The 22144-nt window shown below is 31.8% G+C and overlaps 1 long non-coding RNA gene across 1 annotated transcript in view; it reads left to right on the top strand.

Annotated features, from left to right (window-relative positions):
* The first annotated feature begins 9105 nt into the window (after positions 1–9105).
* The window catches only part of LOC120776030, a 76490-nt gene continuing 63451 nt past the window's right edge, over positions 9106–22144 (top strand). The window contains exon 1 of the long non-coding RNA XR_005705377.1: positions 9106–9183. This is a non-coding gene — a long non-coding RNA (uncharacterized LOC120776030). The remainder of the gene's footprint in view (positions 9184–22144) is intronic.

Here is a 22144-nt window from a genome sequence, read left to right as displayed (position 1 = left end):
CTTTGTTCCGAGAGTATAAATATTGAAAGCAAAACAAGCTATGCCAAGTCAAAGTTGTGGTCAACAAATCGAAAAGAACTTTTGTTGCGTGTAAATAAATTAATCCATGTGTATATGTATTATTTTATGAATTTAGTATCCCTATAGATATGTGATTAAAATTGCATAAATTGAAGCATTATATTACAATACTTCGGGTTTTCCATAGTATAAAACTCAATTTACTTTAAGCTTTTTTTGAATACTTAGCATAACCGGATAGTTTGGAACCAAAAAAGTAAGTCATTTAAAGGAATGCAACTACTCGCACAGGGTTATATCCTTCAATCTTTTCAGATTATATTACATGTATTGCATATTAACACAAATGTGTATTATGTACCACAAACCGTTTCAAGGTGTGTGTCTAATTGTAACATCAACCGAAATGACACAAACATACATAGGTAGTTGAAAGTGTTGAACAAATGCTCTAATATTTTATACCATTTTTAAAAAATCAAATACGTGCTTCGGTTGCAAGTGTAAGAGCATACAGTCTGTGTCATAAAAATGAAACGAAACGGTTTTTAATAAAGGTTCATAAATACAATCACACTGATCTCGTTGGGTTTCTCTGGTTCTCTCTGGCTCTTCCCGGGTTTCACTGCGCTCGAATTTAGTAAATTTTCCTCCTACTGTAAACAAGTTTCTGTCTTCTACCTCCTACAAACTTTTGCTTATTGCCACTAAGCGTTTTTTATTGCCTCTTCCCGGCGCTCTGAGCTCCTCACTGGCTTTATGAAAAAAGTTTTCAATATTTCGGCACCGGTGAAGTAGTGTAAATCTTCGAAGCCTACAAAACAGGTTAACAGGGTTGCCAACAAAAATAATATTTCATCAACATGGATCCCTGGGCATAAACACATTACTGCCAGCTTTTCCTTCAGGAACAAAGCCGAGGTGCATTATATTTTTAAAACCATGCTTAGGAATTTTTTTTAGGATTTTTCGGAACTACAGCTTGTGGATGGTACTGGCTAAATTATTTGGGACATATGTATGTGGTATAATCTCCCAGTTTTCGGAATTTGAGTAATAGCAATGAGGGAGTAGAGAAAGGAGAAGGAAATAATTAAATTATTGGCTGCGCTTTCCAGTATATCCTTTTTGTGGAAAATTCTTTCGCAAATTGAACGAGCTACGGATTTTATTGTGATTTTTAGTGGCTGCTGTTAACGCACATTTGAGTGAAATTATTTACATTTTATTAGTCTTTCTCATAAGCGGGTGTTAATTTAATTGTTTGCTGCCTCATTGTCTTTATCGGTTTAGCTCAGCTGTCATTTCGATGTAATAATTTCAACAATTTCAATTAGTTAGCTTCTTTTCATTGTTCGCGTTTCTCCCAATAACAGCAGAGCGTCTTGCTTTCTATATGCTCTTGTCATACACATAAGGTAGCACGTAAGACTTTTGGTCCCTTTATATGAAGGGTATTAGCATATAGACTCACTTGCTGTTTGAATATTCACATATATATGTGTGTGTTAGTGCCCAGTAGGAAATTGCGCCAGCGATACTTATTAAAGAACAAGTAAGGAAGGGCTAAGTTCGGGTGTCACCGAACATTTTATACTCTCGCATGATAAAGTGATAATCGAGATTTCATTATCCGTTATTTACATATTTTTCAAATACCGTATTTGTGTAAAGTTTTATTCCGCTATCATCATTGGTTCCTAATGTATATATTATACAGAGAAGGCATCAGATGGAATTCAAAATAGCGTTATATTGGAAGAAGGCGTGATTGTGAACCGATTTCACCTATATTTCGTACATGTCATCAGGGTGTTAAGAAAATATTATATACCGAATTTCATTGAAATCGGCTGAGTAGTTCCTGAGATATGGTTTTTGGTCCATAAGTGGGCGAGGCCACGCCCATTTTCAATTTTTCAAAAAAGTCTGGGTGCAGCTTCCTTCTGCAATTTCTTCCGTAAAATTTAGTGTTTCTGTCGTTTTTTGTTAGTCCGTTAACGCACTTTTAGTGATTTTCAACATAACCTTTGTATGGGAGGTGGGCGTGGTTAATATTCGATTTCTTCCATTTTTGAACTGTATATGGAAATGCCTGAAGAAAACGACTCTGTAGAGTTTGGTTGGCATAGCTATAGTAGTTTCTGAGATACGTACAAAAAACTTAGTAGGGGGCGGGGCCACGCCCACTTTTTCAAAAATATTACGTCCAAATATGCCCCTCCCTAATGCGATCTTTTGTGCCAAATTTCACTTTAATATCTTTATTTATGGCTTAGTTATGACACTTTATAGGTTTTCGGTTTCCGCCATTTTGTGGGCGTGGCAGTTGGCCGAGTTTGCCCATCTTTGAACTTAACCTTCTTATGGAGCCAAGGAATACGTGTACCAAGTTTCATCATGATATCTCAATTTTTACTCAAGTTACAGCTTGCACGGACGGACGGACAGACGGACGGACGGACAGACAGACATCCGGATTTCGACTCTACTCGTCGCCCTGATCACTTTGTTATACATAACCCTATATCTGACTCGTTTAGTTTTAGGACTTACAAACAACCGTTATGTGAACAAAACTATAATACTCTCCTTAGCAACATTGTTGCGAGAGTATAAAAATTCTAATATATAATTACATTTTGAACTAAGAGTTTTTAAAATAGCAAACTTTTCTTGGTTGATTTGTATATGTATATTCCAATTTTTTAAATTTGTTCTATTATTGGTCTATTCAACATTGTTCACATTTTTTTCGTTTTTAAGTAATTTTATTAGCCTCCTGATTTCTTTCTTAAAATATACCTTTTGTGATTGGAAGCTAAGAAACCTAGTCTTATATGTTGAAATATATGAATGTAAATTATATGTAATTATTTACGAAAAACACTTAAATACTGCGGTTACTTCATTATTATGAGTCTGTAGTACAGCATACCCTTTAAGGCTGAAGTCCAACCAAACAGGCAATAAAAAAATTACTTCCTAATTTAAGATATATAAAACGTTATTCCAAAGAAATACTGTATTAATACCAACATTCAGTAAGTAATATAGGTTTTTACCGACTGTTTCACAATTGAAGATGGGTAAACGTGAATTTAGATTAAAAAAACGCAGCAAAGCAAATTTTGTTGTACTTTTGGCATTTCGTCATGCATTTCTTATATTCTTTGTTGCTGTTGCTGCTTAGATAAATAAAGGTTGACGAGAATTGCCCCAAAGCGATATGAGGTGAAAAATTAAAAAGTATTTTCTGTGAAATGTGGCATGTGAAAGATTTTTTTACATCCATATCTTTGAATTTCATTGTTTCCCACCTTCCATTTGCATACATTTCTTCAAAGATTGTTTGCATATGTTTAATGTTTAAAATTCTAGCTTCAGTGGAGATATTTTTGTAGATTTATATCTTCTTGTATGTTTGTAACTATTTGCTTGTTTATGTTCTTGTTGAAAAGAGACACGTAGTAGGATTTCAATGAAATGTATTTTTTCCCATCTTACGTATGTATATAGATCGTTGTGTCACCGGCTAATGGCTAAGACGCAATGGTATAAGTATTTCTCATCAATTTGGGGAAAAATAGAAGGTTTGTTTTGTTGGGCCCTAAAGGAATGTGATAAAAAGAGTTTACTAATTGCCAATGATAGCAAAAATGCATGAATTTAGTTTTGAATTTTAAAGCCTGGTCTGGTCTTTCGAGACCTTCAGGGAGCGTCCGTTATGAAAACGATATGAAAAATATTATATTTCACTATACTTAACAGGTACTACGTCATTCACTGCAACTATGTTGAATACATGAATCGAGCAAATTATTCTAATTGTAGTTTTTAGCCTGTCTGTCCTAAATTCAATGATAACATAATAACATTTTGAAAACCGGGCCTCTTCCTGTAAAGTTGTTACATATTAATTTAATGTAGCCATTTTGTTATTCATCACAGTGGTCAGTTGCATCTATGAATAAATAAGGTACACTCGCTGATACACGGTTCCATATATGCAACTTAGATCCACAGTGGTAAACTATACTGAAACATAAATCAACATATAGCAGGCTGCCCACACACACACTAATTAGAATAATAGTAGCAAGCAAATTGTGTGCTGAGCACTAACTTAGTGACTGCAACTAGGTGCAAAATTAGTGGGAAGCATAATGAAGTGACCTTCACTGCTGCTGAAATTTTGTTATTGTAGCTCGAAAAATGGAAATTTTAGTCAGAGAGCAAAATTTTCAGCTAACTTATTTAGCAATTCTGTGAATTGCAATGCCTATTATTAGCGCACAATAAAATAAGCAGTGAATTTGAGGTGGAGACTTAGCATCAAAAGCGAAACTTATTTTTTTGACTGGCGAAAGCTTTGGCCCTGTCGCGGGTCGAAAATTTTTTTCGTAAAAAATCATTTATAATAATTTAACCTAGGTTCGCATTCCAACTACTTACTTTTAAAAAAAACGAAATCACGTGGTTATCACTCCCACTAATTATCTTTAATAGGGCGGGCATATTTTCCGTTTGACAACAGTTTAAGAAACTTTACATTATCCATTCTTAATCAATTGACCACCGTTGGCAGTCAGCATTTTGTAAATATAAACATTATTTTTAACCATATTCGAAAGTTCGACATTTAATACTATAGTTTTCAAATATTAGAAAATCTCATTGAGGTAGGGTTTTTATCTGCGTTTTCAAATATACTTAGGACAGATTTGCAAAATAAAATCCTGCTAAATATAGCCAAAGCAATGGAAGTATACAAGCAGCTGCCTATAATTCAGTTTCCTTCTGCAAGTTAGCTTATTGTGCTAAAGAATTTAACTTGGTAAACCCAGCACAAGAGGCATCATCTCCAATTTGAAGAAATTGGTGTAAGAAAGCTTCACCTCTCGAATTTCTTCTAAGATAATCGAATACTTACACTCTGCTATATTCCATGCTTTCGAATGGTAATGCTTATGTCGTGAATTTTGTTGCAGCAGAAACACCAATTAGTGGTAGGTCAAGTGTTCATAGCACATATATAAAGTGGTGAAATATTCGGTTGCTTAGTGGTAAAGTTGTCACAGATCCTCGGCGCTAGAATACTCTGGTTAAGAAATGCGGATGCTAATTGAAGCTTATAGTGCGTGCAATAGTCAGCACGAATAGTTTGTGTATAGTACACATTATATATTTCTCATAGACGGCATCTCACTCGAATAATTAACCGCCAAGATGCTTGTCAGAGTGTCTCCTAAAGATAAAAGTGTGTGTGTGAAGTGGGAGTTAGTAAATGAGGAGGGGAAAGGGTATTGGAACGAAGTTCCTACGGCAGGCTTGGAGAAGATAGGGATTTTACTGCGGGACCTAACTGAAAAAAAAGTGATAGTAAAACTGTAAGAAATAACCCGTAAGAAAAAGACTGAGATCGCTAGTTATAGCCTACATTTAGGTTTTGCAAAATAATTAGGCATGAAAATCTGTAACATTATTGTGTATGCAAATTAGTTTTGGGTGAGAATTGTGCTTGCACTATTTGCAATTATTTCTATTTTTCCTATGTAATTGTATGGTGTCAAACAAAAATAAAGATACATATTTTTTGTTATTTTAGTTTTTTTAGTTATAATTTGAATTATTTTTTTATTTTACGTAATTCATTATTTTTTAAAATACTAAATTTTCTTAATGCTTATCTCTACTTAAATAAAAACTCATCAGCGAAATTTGAGAGAAAAATCAAGACAACCTACATTAAGTTAAGCTCAATTTTTTTGCAAATTGTATCGATTCTACATTATCCGAAGGAACTTCGTTCCTACCTGGTGTCCCACGACACCACATTTTTTCTAAGCGGCAGATATGTGCGAAAAATATACCAAAGGGTTTGTCGCTAAAAAAACCATTATTTATTCATTCTTGCTTCATTTAAATTTCCCCAAGATTATTATAGATTTTTGAGTCTAGTTCATTACTACCAAAATGTTTAAAACAAAGTTCAAAGTGTTTGGTTGCCATTAAAAAATTTATTGAAATATAAACTTTCATAACCTTCTTAAATTTCTTGTTGTTATCGATCAAACAAATGACTGGCTGTGATCAAGAAGTAAAAAATATCTTTACACTACATGGCTCATGCAATAAACTGTTTGCTCAGTGATTGCATTAAGTAATTAATCAGTTATTTTATTATAATAACAAAGGGAACTCCTTTCCACAAGTGCCAGCAGTCTTGGTTTAAGTTTTCAAGGGATATCAATTTATTAATTAATTACTTAATTAAAAGGCAGTATAGTATTTTATTCCCGTTCTTTTAATCGTTTTTTAAGATACTCATATTCATATATTATAGCAGAATTCAGTACACATCCTTCTCTCCTCTTAATCATCAGTTTTGTTATATCGAGGAAAGGAAATTACGTATACACACTGTAAATATGAATGTATTGTGTACGGTATTTGCATTTTTATATATGCACGAATGCCCTAAAAGTGCACTAAAGATATAATTTTGAGTAATCGTATACAAGTACAAAGGTACTTAAAGAAAATTTCGCCCGAAAATTTATAAACCTATCCTAAAATTTGTAAACAGCTTGGTTAGTTGTCAAGGTTACGTATACGCTATGGGGAACCCATAAGATGATCGTTATAAATAATTCTCGTTTAATTCTTTACTGCACTTTTTTTCGTTGGTAAAGTGATATTTTTAAAAGAAATGTTTCTATCAAAATTTATTTGTTGAGAAATTTTATTATATTGAAATGTTCTACCAGTTCAAGTGGGCGCTAAATTCCGATGTAATAATTATCCGAATTCATTCACTCTTAATGTAGTTTTAGGAAATCGTTTACGAGCTTTAATTCAGTGAAAAACTGCATGGCTATGTATAATGTCTTTTCGCTTCAGAAAATATATTGTTTTCGTAAAAGGACTCTTCTATTATCTATAAGTAGGAAATATGGTTTTTTTTTTCAGACACGACATTATATTTTTTCTGATAAATTCTGTTTTAAATGTATATGAAAAGTAAATATATATGTTTCAATAATATCAAAAAAATCTTCAAACAAGGTCATTACATATATTTTGCTTGTTTGATTTATGTTTTTGAGCATTTAATTATTATTCTCCACATTTTTCGTTTTTGAATTTATTTTCATTTCTCTGCTCTTTTCCAACATGCCCCACTGTACATGTAGAGGAAGACCTTGTGTGACGTAGATGCAATTAAATTTATTAGAATTAATTTGCATGTGCTCACTGCTATGAATAAGTACAAACTTGTATACATTTAGAGGAAAATATATACGGTGTTTCCTGCTTCTATCAACATTATCGACAAAATTACGTAACTTATTTCTGGATTGCCTTCGATTAATACTAATTTCAACAGTGTACTAAAGTAAATAACCCAAAAAGTGTTTTGCGTTCATATCTCATTGCAAATACATATATAAATGTAAGCAGAATAATGATGAAAATGACTAATTGCGCCTCCCTTTATTTAGTACTTTATTAGAAAGGAGAAAACAAAAGACACAAAGAGCCAAATGAAAACAACAAAATTATAAAAAAAATTTCATTTAATATAAATAGAGAATATTCAATAGTCAAATATTGTACGAAATACAATTAAAAACAAGTAAGGAAGAGTTAAGTTCGGATATAACCGAATATTTCAGACTTCTGCAACTTTCAAAGATTAAAGACAGGGAATTATCTTCAAGTGCATAAGGCTTGTTAATTTTAAGGTATCTGGGGTAAGTTCTCCCCCGATTTTATTTATTTTAAGCACAAATATGCACCGTTATATAAAAACACCCTCACGCAATTGTATTAAGATAACTCATATATTGGCTGGGTGCGGTAGAAAGTCACCCGGATGTTCTAAAATTCTTATATAAGGTACATGGGGGCAAAGAGACATATTGACTCAATTTAATACATATTTGTATAGCACATAGACATAATACTATCAGCTAAGAATTCTCTTTGAATTTCGTTCATATATATCACACATTGAGTTTGGTTTAAAAATGAGATATATTCGCTTAAAATTGTATATATTTTTATCAGTCTTGTAACTTAAATAATTTGCTAACCAGATAATTGCGTACTAAATTGAGCAACCATTTCTTGTTTTGCAGCAATGAAATATTTTTAGTTTAAAAATCCGCTTATATATTTTTTTTATTTCAACTACAACTTATCTTCGCACCTTCTTGTCTTAATACCTTTGCTAGCCAGTGTTGTCATACGAAAAGAATTTTATCAAGGCTTTTTCGCATATACATTTAGACGTTTAGGCACACCACAGTGGGCATTTTGAAGAAAGTTGGGTAAACTCAAAACAAAAACTTTTGCATCTTTGCCGCATTTTGGTTAATATTGATTGCAACAGGAAAACCAATTGCCAGCGGGAAGGAAGCTAAACACGCAAATATAATTAAATAACTACAGCGTAGCAATTTGTTTAGTCTAAGAAAAAAGTAAACACATTCAAGTTTTAGACACAATATTTCAAAAATTATTATATTTTCATAAAAAAAAATATTATTATTAGAAAATATAAGTTTGCAAAAAACCTAAATTTGTAATAAACATTTAAATATTTCCGTTTTTTCCGAGTCTACCAAATTTGCCATTTTTAATAAATATTTCGTTTTTAAAGAGCTTTTATATTTTTATTAATTATTATTAGAATATTCTTTTAATATTTGTATTCACATATTATTAGGAAAATAAAAGTCATTAAAAACTTCAAGTGCGTAAAATATTTTTTTTAGTCTTATCTTTTTTTTATAAAAAAGGCGTTATTACCAAAAAATGTTATGCCTTCACTGCTGCAGAAATTTGAAAGCAGTTTTCAACTGCTAAGTTAACGTTGAATTGACACACTTTTTGCTTTTGATAAATTGAATTGATAATTTAAGCACGTAGTTTTTTATTTAATCCATAGTATTAATTTTAGCTTTCAATAAATTAACTTAATTATACGTCCACTCCAACAATTTCGGAATTTAATGTAATTTTTCCAATTCGGTAAACTATTTGAACTTAATTTAAAATTTTATCCCTTTCATTTACAGAGATTTCAAGATATTCACTTTCATATGGTGAAGTCAACACGCGCGCCGAAAAGGTATCGGCTTTATAAAAAAAATGGTGAGTACATATTTTTTCTAGTTTTTTTTAATAGAATCACTCACTAACTCAATCTCAAAAAAATAATAATATTGGTACGATTTGAATATGAAGATAACAAGGAATCTTCAATTTATAGTTCACATACATCACACACTGTCTGTATAATACTCGTATTTGAAAAAAATTTTTCAAATCTTTAACGGCAATAGGAAGTTTAATGATATATAGCCCAACTAAAACTTCCTAACTATGATTTCAATTGCATATAGTGAAATATTTATTAAGAATATATTCTGTGGTTTGTTTGTTTATGGTATTTATTATTATTTGTCGCCCATTAAGACTGTTTTCAAGAGTAATATAGATTTAATATAAGCATTAATTCTATTTCATTTTCAAACACTTATCAAAATGAAAACTCTAGACAATAGTACTTGAATGTTTTTCTCGTATGCTATAGAGCAGTACAGAAATGATTAAAACCCTTAAAAATCTGCTGTTTCATACAAATTTCTTATCATAATATGCAGCTTAGGTATTTATGTGGTTTTGGTTTAGCCACTTACTTGAAATACTCTTTAAACGTGTTTTTTATTTGTTTCCCATAACATGAAAATTTCGAACAATAAGTGAAATGTTAGTTCAAATTTTTGTAGTATAATTGTATGTACGTCTACATTGTTTATAAACATGTTGCAGGCAACACTAGAAAACATCTAAAAATCTCACAGTGCAATAACCACATGTTGCATGGTAACTTTCGCTTTTATTTGTGACAAGAGGATGAGGTTTGTGTATATGTGACCTGGTTTACGAAAAGGGGGCTAACATGCGAAAACTAGTTTTCTGGGAAAAGCTGTTAAAAATAATCGTCAGTTTCTCGTTATCTCATTTATTGTTCTCCTTTTTTTTGACACCTAAGCCCCCTTTTCGTAGACCAGGTCACATTTATTGTCTTATACTTATGAACTAGTGGTGGTCTTATGTCTCTTTGCTGAAGAGCACATGCGCATTTTCCCATGCACTTTCAAAATTTTCATTAATGAAATAGCCGGTATGTATCTGTATTTTCTTTATTTATAAAGAATGGCTTCAATCAGCTGATAGCCAACTTTTTTTGATTACCTGTACAAGCATATTCTACAGGGTGGGTACATAGAAAAGTCAGAAACAAAGCATTTAGTCTGTCCTTCAAAAACATGAGAAACATATACACTGCGCATATTTGTGATGAGCAGTCTACAGCTTCAGTATCTATATTTGATATTTGTATATATAGTACAAGCATATGTATAAAATATTTTTCTAATGGCATAAATGAAATTATTTTAAGTATTACTTTAAAATTATTTAATAAATATAATTGGAATCATATCGCTTATATTCAATATTGTATAAGGCTTAACTTTATTAGCTTCTAAGTAATGTCAAATATTTCATTTTATTATCAAGAAGTAAAAAGATATTTATCTCGTTTATACACTGTATGAAAAAATTTGTTCATACAAAGTAATTTTATAAAACTTTCCATGTCTACATATATTAGTATCATATGAAATCAAATTTTAGTAGCTTCTTGTTCATTTGCTCTAATGAAATGCAACAAAAAATTCCCTTCTTATATTGAAAACAAATATTTGTTAGTCATATTCATGCTAATGTCTCTAGATAGAGCAATGCAACGATACATTACTGTAACCATTGGGGTTTATTTTTCTTGTAATTTATTTTACTTCTTTGCGGTTATGGGATAATCAATTCATATATTCTGTAATCTATGTACACATGCTCGTGCTCTTAATGTTATTAATTCGATATTAAATATTTATTAAAAACCCATTAATAATTCTCCCTCTAATTTGTCACACACTCTTAATCAAAGTTTGAGTATTTAAATCTCATTTCTAAGCGCATGTGCTCAAACTGTTTGCAGTGTTGGAAGGGGCACATGGCGAGTGAAGGCATTTTTATACTCTCGCAACAATGTTGCTAACGAGAGTATTATAGTTTTGTTCACATAACGGTTGTTTGTAAGTCCTAAAACTAAAAGAGTCAGATATAGGGTTATATATACCAAAGTGATCAGGGTGACGAGTAGAGTCGAAATCCGGATGTCTGTCTGTCCGTCCGTCCGTCTGTCCGTCCGTCCGTGCAAGCTGTAACTTGCGTAAAAATTGAGATATCATGTTGAAACTTGGTACACGTATTCCTTGGCTCCATAAGAAGGTTAAGTTCGAAGATGGGCAAAATCGGCCCACTGCCACGCCCACAAAATGGCGGAAACCGAAAATCTATAAAGTGTCATAACTAAGCCATAAATAAAGATATTAAAGTGAAATTTGGCACAAAGGATCGCATTAGGGAGGGGCATATTTGGACGTAATTTTTTTGGAAAAGTGGGAGTGGCCCCGCCCCCTACTAAGTTTTTTGTACATATCTCGGAAACTACTATAGCTATGTCAACCAAACTCTACACAGTCGTTTTCTTCAGGCATTTCCACTTATACAGTTCAAGAAATGGAAGAAATCAGGGTAATTGACACCTCCCATACAAAGGTTATGTAACAAAATCACTAAAAGTGCGTTAACCGACTAACAAAAAACATCAGAAACACTAAATTTTACGGAAGAAAGTGGCAGAAGGAAGCTGCATCGGGCTTTTTTTAAAAATTGAAAATGGGCGTGGCGCCGCCCACTTATGGACCAAGAACCATATCTCAGGAACTACTAGACCGATTTCAATGAAATTCGGTATATAATATTTTCTTAACACCCACATGACCTGTAACACGAAATATGGGTGAAATCGGTTCACAACCCACTTGCCTTCTTCCAATATAAAGCTATTTTGAATTCCATCTGACGCCTTCTCTGTATAATACGAGTATAAACATTAGGAACCAATGATGATAGCGGAATAAAACTTTACAAAAATACGGTATTTGAAAAATATTTAAATGACGGATAATGAAATCTCGATTATCACTTTATCATGCGAGAGTATAAAATGTTCGGTGACACCCGAACTTAGCCTTCCTTACTTGTTAAACTTGAAAAAGTATCCGCAGAGGCATTATAGAAAATAGTGGAATAAAAAAATATAGTTAAATATATATATAATATAGTTAAAGAGGAAATTGTTTGCATTTCATGGCATTAACTCCTATACCCATGGGAGTCTGTGTGCAAATTACGTTAATAGAGGGCAACGATAACTGCAAAACAAGCAAACTTAAAGCGCTACGAAAATATAGATAAACTATAAAATCACATTACCAAATATATATATTGAAAGAATGTGTGTCCCAGCTGAATTTGATAACAAACTCTTGCATTTTGATACTAACCATTGCTTTGTGGCTCAGATAGTTTCAATAAAAAGTACTTATGTAAACGAAACAAACGTATAAATAGCTAAGTAAGGTTAGATTTATATATAAAACATAACTTTGAATTTTTAAATATTTACATATGTATATATTTAGTTTTTTTTTTTAAATTTGCTTTTGTATTTCCTTTTGTATTTTAACATAGTAAAAAAACAAGTAAGGAAGGGCTAAGTTCGGATGTCACCGAACATTTTATACTCTCGCATGGTAAAGTGATAATCGAGATTTCATAATACGTCATTTACATATTTTTCAAATACCGTATTTTTGTAAAGTTTTATTCCGCTATCATCATTGGTTCCTAATGTTTATACTCGTATTATACAGAGAAGGCGTCAGATGGAATTCAAAATAGCTTTATATTGGAAGAAGGCGTGGTTGTGAACCGATTTCACCAAATTTTTCGTACATGTCATCAGGGTGTTAAGAAAATATTATATACCGAATTTCATTGAAATCGGTCTAGTAGCTCCTGAGATATGGTTCTTGGTCCATAAGTGGGCGGCGCCACGCTGTATTTTCAATTTTTAAAAAAAGCCTGGATGCAGCTTCCTTCTGCCACTTCTTCCGTAAAATTTAGTGTTTCTGACGTTTTTTGTTAGTCGGTTAACGCACTTTTAGTGATTTTGAACATAACCTTTGTATGGGAGGTGGGCGTGGTTATTATCCGATTTCTTCCATTTTTGAACTGTATATGGAAATGCCTGAAGAAAACGACTGTGTAGAGTTTGGTTAACATAGCTATAGTAGTTTCCGAGATATGTACAAAAAACTTAGTAGGGGGCGGGGCCACGCCCACTTTTCCAAAAAAATTACGTCCACATATGCCCCTCCCTAGTGCGATCCTTTGTGCCAAATTTCACTTTAATATCTTTATTTATGGCTTAGTTATGACACTTTATAGGTTTTCGGTTTCCGCCATTTTGTGGGCGTGGCAGTTGGCCGATTTTGCCCATCTTCGAACTTAACCTTCTTATGGAGCCAAGGAATACGTGTACCAAGTTTCATCGCATGATATCTCAATTTTACTCAAGTTACAGCTTGCACGGACGGACGGACAGACGGACGGACGGACAGACAGACATCCGGATTTCGACTCTACTCGTCACCCTGATCACTTTGGTATATATAACCCTATATCTGACTCTTTTAGGTTTAGGACTTACAAACAACCGTTATGTGAACAAAACTATAATACTCTCGTTAGCAACATTGTTGCGAGAGTATAATAAATTTGTTTATTGGTTACTTTTCCAGGCTGTCATATTTTTTCTGAACAAATTGTGTTACAACTGATACATATTAATTACTGTCGGCTGCCTTTTCCTAGATTAGCTTTCATCTCTTGCGTTTTTGGTACGTTGTGTTTTTGCGCCTCGGTTTTATTTGTCTCCATTCATTTTATTACATCTGCTTGAGTGCGGGTTGGTAATTAACCATAATAAGTATCATGGCCTTAGTAAAAGTATAAGCCTTTGCTAAATAAATGAGGATTGTGCCCTCATTTGCTAATTACTTACAATTAAATTCTTAAAAGCAGAACCTTGTATTTGAACTTGTATGGTAGCTAATTTTCTTATAATACTGCGCAGATCTCATAGAAGACGCTACATAGATTGGTTTGACCTTAATAGTTGTATTTTTGCCGACATAATTTTATTTAGACCTTGGTAAGAACATTTACTATCCAGCTCTTGTGCAGATTTTTCGCTTTTTGGTGTTTCTAACTCAACAATTCATGCTGTCAATCATTTATTACAGTATGAAGCGTCGAAATAAAAAATCTTCGGGTATATCGGGTTAAGTTCGATTTCAAAGTATGTTCTACATCTTTTGTTTCATGATTTTCAAGGGTATACGGTTGACTATTCTGAACTTATATATCATTTGTTCTTTTAGATACGTTTGTAGAAAATTATTTTGTTCAATTATCCTTTAAATAATAGATTTTCATTCAAATATTCGTTGGCTAAACAAGTAAAAAGACAAAATAATGCGCTTTTGAATTGCTCATCATCAGTATTGTGGCAATGCAACAACGTTATATTACCACTATGCTAATTCCTTAGACCCAATTCATAACGAATTAGATCACTCGCGAGTGCGCAACATAATAAATGTTGACGGAAAGACTCTTATTTTAAAAATGGTAAATCTCTTGAGTAAAAGTTGTAATAAAAAGTGTAGTTGGCTAGACAAAATTTATATTATTTTTGCAGACTGATTCAATTGTTACGCTCTGACAACATGTGTAACACATTTCATTCATTTTATATCCAATTGAGTTTTTGCATCAGAAAAAATGCAAATAATAATGAGTTCTTCTATAAACCTTACTCCTTAAGATATATGTATCAAATTGGAACTAAGTCAGTTCCGTCTGCTTTTTTGCTTGTTTTTCACATGTGAATGATTACTTGATTGAGTCGGCTTTTTGTTTTATTGATAATCTGCTATTTATCTTTAATTTATTGTTTTATTTGCTCAAGTCTTATGGGTTACGATTGATTGGTTTATTACTATTTGCTGTAACTAAGCAATTTTTTCATATTTTCGCAAGAAGTTTTCGTCAGATAGGCAAAAGTTTTCCACGTTTTCGTTGCACACTAAATACAGAAAAAACCTTTGTTCTCTTATTAACTCAGTAGAAATGAAGTAAGGCGCGATGGAGTTAAATATAAAGTTAAAGGAGGAGTTAACTATCATGAGAGGCAATCCCAAATAATATCTGCCTGTACATATATTGTTCTGCTAGTATTTTGCTAAATAAAAAAAAATAATTATTTTACGTAGCCATGCCCATCAGACAGTATTAAAAGCTCTTCTGCTAGCTTTTATGTTCGTTGCATTGCATTTTTTATGAGCCTTTAGGATTCATTACTATGCATCGTGCAACCGACTCATTATCAAGGGTCAGCAATGTTCACTCTTTAAACATTTATTGTGTTTATATGTATGAAGAGAATCCAAGAAAATACTGTTACAAATTCAGGTATTTAAGAATTGCAAATAAATAGTGAAGGCGTTGAGTGTGCATCAGACCACTGCATGCTCATTTTATAGTTTAACTACTGCTCCTCCTTCTCACGCACTTGTAATGTTTTCACTGTGAAATCTAATTTACCGTGGCACATGCTGATAGATACGGTGAGCCACTTTTTATTTGCAAACATTAGACAGTACAAAATGTACAAATATACAAGTTGATTTAAAAAACTGAAGCTGAGATATTTAAAGTAAACAAATGTTTTTTAGATCACTTAAATGTATTTGAAAATATGTGAAATTATATTCAACTGACGTATGCTTTGTCTTAAAGTTCTGCAATTTACACGCATTTCCAGTTACTATATGCAATGTGGGAAAGCACTTAAGTTCCTTCAATTTAACAAGTTCTACACATTTACTTACAGTAACAATGCAATTCATCGTCCGATTAAAGCTTAAATTGCATAAATTAAGACACCTTGAACAATATAATGATAATTGAAAAGGAAAACCCTTCAAAGTAAAGCAAAATTAAAAGAGCGATGAATGTGCAAAGTAGTTACATACTGACGAAAGGATAATAGTTTCGTTCATCTAAGGGTTGTACGTATCACCCCAAACTAATGGAGATAGATATAGAGTAATGTATAATATATAAAAGCACAGGATGACGAGAAAAATTGAAATCCGACTCTTTGTCCATCTGTCCGTCCATGCAAGCTGTAACTTGAGTAAAAACTGATATATCTTAATGAAACCTTATGCATAAGTTCCTTCGCAAAAAAGTAAGACGGAGTTCGTAGATGAACGAATCGGACCACTTCCGCACCCAAAAAACGCCAAACAAATAAGCACTAAATTAAGATATGGAACTGTAGGCTGGCACAAAGCACATCAGCCTCAGTCTTTTATAGGTTTAATGTACATATCTCTCAAACTGGTCAAGCTAAAAGAACCAAATCCTATCAAGATAAATTCTGTGAGGACCTTTACCGGCAGTCTGAAAAAAAATGAAATTGTTTCATAATTCTGCTTGCTCCGAGTATAATGGTACTGTTAAAAATTACAAAAAAACGTGTTGACATGCAATTGAAATTCAGAGAAAATTCTTATCTGACAATAGTAATTCTGTGCGTCTAAAAAGAATTAAATCGGTTCAATACTTTCTTTAGCCTTCCGAGGTGACTTTACATATATTCCCCAATATGTTAGTTATCTTAATTAAATTGACAGGTCGTATTTTACACATAACAGTGTATGTTTGTACCTTATATGGATAACATTGGGCGAAAATTTCATCTAACCTCGAGTATCTTGAGAGCATTTTATTATTAGAAAAATATATATAAAATTGGGTCAATACTATGTTCTATATACTAAATATAAGTTTTTCCAAATTAACTGAACGCATAATATTGGGTATACCATAGCTTAATGCCAAAATATGTGAAATTAGTCAACGAGTTACCCAAGTTCTTATAAATTTTTTTAATATTTTTCCTAATTAGCTATTGATTATTCATGTATTTTATCCAAAAGATTTATTACCACACATTTTTTTCCATTATAAATAGGCTTTGATTAATAAATGGAATACGAGTCCATCTGATAATTATAAAATAGAGCTGCCTTTAGTTTATGGCAAAGCTCCACCTGCGTTTTAAATTGTTTCTAGTTTATTTCTTTATCATATCCGATTCCGTTACCAGCTGTACAGTTAAAAATATGCTTTCCACTTTGCATCACATTTCAAACTTGTGTGTCCTTAATGTTTTCCAATTAAAATGGTATTACAATTTCACTTTAGATTTTTAAGAGTCTAGATCCGTGATAGCGTCATGTGAAAGCACTTATGTAGCTATAAATAGTCAGCGTGATTTCAAAGTGGCTGTTCTTAACGTGTCAATTTCTATATTAGACGCTGCTCGTTTTTACGCGTTCTCCAAATCAACAAATCAAATATTCGCCATTTTATTTATGCCTTTGTGAGATTACATCTTGAGTATCCTTTTGCCCAACTAATTACACGAGGTGAGGTGATGATAATTGAAGCTGCGTGATATTCACATTTGCAGAAAAAATAAAAATAGTTAAGAATTTTTTAACAGAAACTAAAATAAACTAAAATAAACTAAAATATTAAGGCACCATGAGTAAAGCATACAAAAGCGATCCCAAATTAAATGTAATATGTAGCAGTACTTCCTTTAATCAGCAACAAAAAAAGGTTTCAAAATATACAAGGCTAATTAAACTATATATTAAACTTAATGGGAAACTATTTACAAACAGATGATAGTTATAATTGTGTTATTTTTCCCAAGGGGCATATACAGAGCTAATAGTAAGATCTCATTGCCCATTTGGTAATTACAGACACAAATGTGTACACATTTCCACGAATTACAAGTATATCAGGTGTACCGTTATGATATTGCTTGAAAATAATATTTGATGCAAGCCAGCAGAAGTAAGATGTGAAGTGATTATGGCGAGAGGCAAATATGTTGGCATTTTTTTCGACATATGTGCTGCCTAGAGGCGACTACCATAGTCAAACACATCACTCATTCCACATTTCATCAACAGCTCTTGTAATTTATAACTTTGAGCTATAAATTTTTCACCTGCGAATATTTAATAGAATATAATTCAATGTTTTAAATAAAGGAAAGATGACGTTCAAATAACAGGAGAAAAGCATTGAGGCTGCATATAAATTATAGTTAATTTTCTCGGCAAACGAGTTAAGTGGCAAATTAACTTGAGCATGCTAAGAAGAAGATACCAAGACAGGTCATTGGATACCCACCTATGTCATTTATTTGTATAAGAAGGCATGTTAAAACTAGTTTATACTCAAGCCGCTTGTTTAGCATATTTTCTCTTGAGACAAGAAGTGCGAAAGAATAATATTAATATAATATATTGGATAATGCATAGGTACCGGAGAGAATACGAAACTTAAGAAGTTTAGTGGTTTAAGTAGAATAAGGTGTTAAGTACAATTTTTAGTAAAATAAAGTTTAAGTAAAAGTTCCCATATATTTTTTTCTGTCTGAACAATAGTTTTTCACTTCCGTTTTCATTAAATCCACCCTTAACTTTTACTTCAGAACAATACTTTCGCAGGAATAATTGCTGTTTTATGCCCGGAAACTCACTTCCTGCATTTGGTATATCTCAGTTTTGTTATAATTCCTGCTTCTTCTTCTAAAAATTTCACAAAGGAAATGTGTTTTGATTTTTTTACCCTTATTGTAGGTGAATTTTAATTAAAACATTTTAACTGTTATAATTACCCTTCTTGAATTAAGTTGACTATAAAATATAATTAAAATTTTACACAAGGGTGCGAGGATGCTTACAATTTCGCCGTGCCTATCTTTAAAAATATATATCGATATAAATATATTATTAAAGTAGTTTTAGTAGCTACAAAATTTAAATATATGACTTGTCAAGTCGGAACTTATTAAAAAAGTCGTAAAGATCCACGTTAGAGCTACGCTTCATGGAAATTCCATTTCTGTTTGCACTTTACTGCCAAATTTTTTAAAGTTTTAGCTTTTTTCTCGCTGTCATAATGTAAATCATTGAAATGAACAAAGGAAATACCCTAAAAATGATCTCACAAACATATTCTATTGGTTATATAAAGGGAAGAATTTCATTCATTTATCTGATATAAAAAACGTACATAAAAACCAACATATGTACATGCGGGAAGAAAGGATATTTGTGTTAAAATGTCGTGGAACCACAGAAAATTTGCATAACTGCAAAATTTTCCACATTATTCTCACTTCTATCTATTTCATAGCAACAGCTGTTAGCGACACATTCCGTATCGGTGGATTAAATAGAAATTATTTACATTCTTGTGGTTCGACGTTTCTACACTTTGTGAGCATATTGTTGTGTCCAAATGTCCAGAAGTTATCCCTTAGATGTACAATTCAAAAAAGAGGTAATTTTATGTTTTTTATGCGCTAAGCGAGTTGGTTCGTGTTAGAGAGTGTATTTAGTTAAGCATACATTCTTTTAATTTATTTCTTTTATTATTGAATTAAAGAATTTAGTTTTCTTTGTATTCTATTTAATGCAATTAATTTCAATGACATTTTCCACTCTTCATTTAAGAAGAAAGTAATATTAACAGAAAGCTGTTTTGGCCCGTTTTATTTATTTATTTAATTAGCGGGCCTGGTGGTATTTTGTCTTCTAAAGCGAAATTGCATTTTTTTGTTAAAACAATTTGAACAGTTTTGAGTATGTTTAATTAATTTAAAGCAGCAGCAATGTATGCAATACCGAATTTCAAGTGAATTTTTATATTGTTTTAACTTAGAATTTTTGTAATAGCTAACTTTTATGTTGATATCATTATATATTTTTATTAGTAAAAAAAAAATGGGGCAATTGTACAAACATTTTATTTTAAATCTTATTTCACACATTTTAGTGTTAAATTGACCCTGTACGTTTAATAGTTTTTTTGTTTTTTTTTTCTTACATGTGTTTAAACTTTTAGTATTCAGAATATTTTCTGTTGTTAAGTGTTTCAGAATCAGGTCGGGTAAGTCATTTTTCTTTTCTATTTCGAAAAAATTTTCATATTTTACCGCCAGTATTTTTCAAGTGGTTTGCAGTGAAAAGAGTAAAAGAGAGGACAGTAGTTTGTTATTGCTGAGGAAAACATATTCTCCTATGGTATTTTTGATTTCGGTTGCTCCTGAGTGAACTTTATTGTTATTTTTAAAAATGTTTTTTTTTTTTAAATAAAGTTAATATATTTTGTAACTTTCCGTAAATTTTTACATTTTTTTTAAGTTCCATTATTACGTAGATTGCATTCTCAATTTTGTTTTTCGAAATTCTTTTGACATTTCATCAACATCTAAGGTGGAAACAGCCAAATAAAATGGAACAGATAGACTGCTAAAGCTTAAAAAAACATGACTGTTGAAAACGACGTTATGGTCGGAGACTCACATTAAATTAAAGAAATAACAAAGCAACATAAAAAGTTTAGTGCAAAAAATCAAAAATAAATAAATCTTTACAAAAATTCTTTATAAAAGGTCTAATAAAAATCATTTCATGGTTCGACGCTTATGCGAACTCCCAGCATTTTAATTAAAATCATCTGAAATTAGGAGCCACATTATAATAAAGCACATATTCATTGAAACAACTTATTTCTGATTTCGAACCTTACAGCTTAAAATACCATTTTTTTTACATCCCTATTCGAAGGGGTGGGTTTCATATGCCAAATGTTATGTACAAAAATGTCAAGAACCGTACCACTCTCTGCCTGTTACAGAATAAAATATGGTGCATGTGTCTGTATCTACGCACCTTGCGTTGTGCCGGTGATGCAAAATTATATTGACAGAAAAGTTTTCATGTTGTTATTAAATTTTCATCAATAGAAAATTTCTCAAAATTTAACTTTTATTTTGGCTGTTAGTTGTTTTTATTATTAGAAGAAGTGAAATTCCATGAAGGCTTGAGAAAATTTTTATTTTTAAGTAAAATAAACATATTACAAATTAAAATTTGTAGAACATTTCGGCCACAAATGTATACCTGTGAATATATTGACTATACATAAACATAAAAATATGTCATTTTTCTAACTTCTGAAACTTAAAGGCTTTATGTTTGACACTTCCTTGACCCATTTTTGCCAGGTAGTTGTGTGAGCGCCGTTGATATATATGTGATTAATTTAATTAAAAATACTGACTTGCTTCTCTGTACTAAGCCATATGTATTTAGTAAGCTAACAACTGCAACATGCTGGGTTGCGAAATCTTCAACTGACATTTACTGATGTTGCTTATTCACCACATTTTGGGAGGTCGCCAAATGCGTCGCGTGCAATCAATTATATGGTGAAACCATTGAAATACATAAAAGGTCCACAAGTGTCTATGTATTGGTTCACATGTGAATGTAACCATATGAGTATTTAATATATTCTCCTTCATGAAACTCTTATATTAAACATATGTATGTAAGCAATAAAAGTATATGTCTGAGCTGTACAAACTTTTAGATTACCTGTGAAGTAATCTACCGTCAAGTTGGTGTAATCAAGTCATGAAATGACTTTTTTATGTAATAGTAAAGCCAATACCAAGGCTTTATGATTTCATGATAAAAATTTTAAATAAAAATTAATTTCTGTAGTGATGTTAATATATTTTTTATCCGGCTGATCTGATTCGGTCATGTCTCTCAAATTTTGACATATCGATATTAAACGATTTTACACGACATTTTTTCACTAGGTGCCTTATAAATTGAACAATCGCAATCAAGTGCTTTTATGGATAACTTTTTCACTTGTCGATATATCTTCAAAAAATTCGCCGTGAATATTTATTTAAGGCAATAATGCAATCTCTGAAGAAATTTTTCAGATCAGATCACTATAGCATATAGTCGACATACAACGTGAACGATCGTAGTCAAAGGTATTCTAAGGAACTTTTGCTATTTGGGAGGAGTATTATAGCTTCGGTGCAAAAGTAGTTAACAATTTTTATTGTTTTGATGATATCAATATCATCGGCATACGCCAGCAGCTG

This window comes from Bactrocera tryoni, chromosome 4 (assembly GCF_016617805.1).
Source record: "Bactrocera tryoni isolate S06 chromosome 4, CSIRO_BtryS06_freeze2, whole genome shotgun sequence".
NCBI classification, from domain to species: domain Eukaryota; kingdom Metazoa; phylum Arthropoda; class Insecta; order Diptera; family Tephritidae; genus Bactrocera; species Bactrocera tryoni.
Note: the sequence above shows the minus strand (reverse complement) of the source record. Positions and strands in the feature narration are given on the sequence as shown.